Below are 3,021 nucleotides of genomic sequence, written 5' to 3' on the forward strand. Positions count from 1 at the left end.
ACTCTGTCTTTGTTTTATTGTCTAATTGTATTAACTAGCACTTCCAGAACAACATTAAATAATAGGAGAGGTGTTCAATGGCCAGTTATCTCAGTGGGTTAGAACATGATGCTAAAAATAGGAGATTAGATGAATGAGCATCATTGTCTTGCTGCTGACTTTAATAGGGATAGATGTGGTAGATGTGTGTATGTAAATGTGTCATGAGCACAGGGTTTACATCTGTTATATTAAATAAGTATTTTTCTTTTATCAATATGAAGAATGAATATTAAATTCTATCAAATTTTTAGAATTTCTCTTAATTTTTCTTTTTATTTATTTATATGGAAAATTCAATTAATGAATTTTCTTTTTTTTCCATTTTTTATTTATTGATTTATTATTATTACTTTAATCCTCACCTGAAGATCTTTTTAGAGAGAGGGAAGGACAGAGAGAAACATCGATGTGAGAGAAATACATTGATTGGTTGCCTCCTGCACCTGACCAGGGCCTGGGCTATCGAGGAGCCTGCAATCAAGGTACGGGCCCTTGACTGAAATCGAACCCAGGACCCTTCACTCTGCAGGTCAAGGCTCCATCCACTGAGCCAAACTGGCCAGAAAATCCAGGGCTAATGGATTTTCTTATATTTTATTGCTCAATCCTTCTGAAATAAATGTATTTAGTAAAGTTGTCTTTAAAATATACTGCAAATAATACATGAAACTTATATGAACTAATGTTGAACATGAACTATAATTACAAATTTTTAAATAAAATAAGATATACTGCAAAATTATGTTCATATATTTTGTTTAGGCATTTTGCATCTATATTATAAATGGGACTGGCTCATAGTTTTTTGTTGTATAATCTTTTTTTAAGGTGCTACTTTTATTTATTTTTAAAATATATTTTTACTTATTTCAGAGAGGAAGGGAGAGGGAGAGAGAGATGAGAGAGAATTATTTTTGGTTTTAAATATATTTTATTGATTTTTTTACAGAGAGGAAGGGAGAGAGATAGAGAGTCAGAAACATCGATGAGAGAGAGACATCGATCAGCCGCCTCCTGCACATCCCCCACTGGGGATGTGCCCGCAACCCAGGTACATGCCCTTGACCGGAATCGAACCTGGGACCTTTCAGTCCGCAGGCCGACGCTCTATCCACTGAGCCAAACCGGTTTCGGCGCGAGAGAATTATTGATTGGCTGCCTCATACATGCCCCCACCAGGGACCAAGCCCAAAACCTGGACATGACCAGTAATCAAACCGTGACCTCCTGATTCCTAGGTCAACGCTCAACCATTGAGCCACACCAGCCGAGCTGTTGTATAATCTTTATAAGATTTTGGCTTCATGAAACACTGGAATGTTTACTTCTTTTTCTTTGTGATACCTTTAATGAGAAATGCTGATTCTCTAAAAGTCTGAAAGAAGTTGCTCATTAACGTATCTAGGTTCAGCATTATTTTTTTAAGGTGTATCTTTTAACAGCTTTTGTTCATGATGATTTACCTGATTTAATTTTCTACTTTTTTGAGTCCTTATTGGTGATCTATATTTCCTTGAGTATTATCCATTGCATTCATATTTTAAGTTGTATTAACATGGGATTGGGCAAAGTGTTCCCTTGTATTTCTTTTTTTTTCTTTTTTTATTATTAGTTAAGGTATTACAAATGTATCCTCATTCCCCTTGTATTTCTTATAATTTCCTCTGTACCCATTGTTATAAATCCTTTCTCATTCCTAAATTAAAAATTTGTTTTGTCTTTTTTATTATGTTAGCTAGTGGTTTATCATTTTGTAAAAACTGATTTTAGAAGGGAGGGAAGAAAAGAGAGAAACATTAATTTATGATTCCATTTATTTATTCATTTATTGGTTGATTCTTGTATGTGCTCAGACCTGAGATGGAACCAGCAACCTTGACATATTGGGATGATGCTCTAATCAGCTGAGCTACCTGGCCAGGGCCTGATTTATCATTTTTATTGTTTGCTTCCTTGTACCCCCAAAGAACTAGATCTTAGATTTATTCATTTATGTTGTTTTTCTGATTTTGAAAAAATTCCATTTACTTTTATCTTTATTAATTTCTTCCCTTCATTTCCTTTAGATTTTGCTTTGCTATGACTTTCCCCCCCTTCCAATTTATTGCATTGTCTGCTATGTTAATGGACTTCTATGTTTTCTTGTTCAGCAATAAAAGTTTTTAAGGCTATACATGTTCTTGTGCATACAACTTTGGCTGCATTTCCTAAGTAGTGTTTCATTGAGATAATTTCAAAATAGTCCAGAATACAGTTTTTTAAACTTTGGACGGAAGTATAATACACATACAGAAAAGCAAACATACCAAAATTGAAAGGTTGAAGTCCATGGTATGAAGGCAGAGTAAATAGCCAACTCAGACGGTGAATAATGAAAATTGAATTTATTTAAGGAAAAGGGGATGGGAGGGTGGGGATATCCAAAAGGAAGGGCTACACAGCCCTGAGCCAAAGGGTATTTGGTCCATGATGGCAGTAAAAATATACTTAGGACAGTGAAACAAGGAAGGGCATAGAAGAAGCAACAGGAAAGCCTAGGTTGGGCTGCTTTGGGTCACTGAGAAGTCAGAGAAAAGGGGGCCTTGGAGATAGGTTCAAGGGTTAGCCTGGGTCAAGCTGCTGCCCTGGTTGCAAGTCTCATGGAGTCCCTTAGGGCAGTGGTTCTCAACCTTCCTAATGCCGCGACCCTTTAATACAGTTCCTCATGTTGTGGTGACCCCCAATTTCACTGTTACAAATTGAACATAATTAAAGCATAGTGATTAATCACAAAAACAATATGTAATTATATATGTGTTTTCCGATGGTCTTAGGCGCCGCCTGTGAAAGGGTCGTTCGACCCCCAAAGGGGTCGCGACCCACAGGTTGAGAACCGTTGCCTTAGAGGCTAAGGGAAATGTGCTGGTGGGGAAAGCAGGTGGGGGAAGGGAATGGCACGGGAGTGCTCCTTGGAGGGAGAGCATGCGCTAGGTCCTTTGC

Source organism: Myotis davidii, unplaced genomic scaffold (genome assembly GCF_000327345.1).
Source record: "Myotis davidii unplaced genomic scaffold, ASM32734v1 scaffold118, whole genome shotgun sequence".
NCBI lineage: Eukaryota > Metazoa > Chordata > Mammalia > Chiroptera > Vespertilionidae > Myotis > Myotis davidii.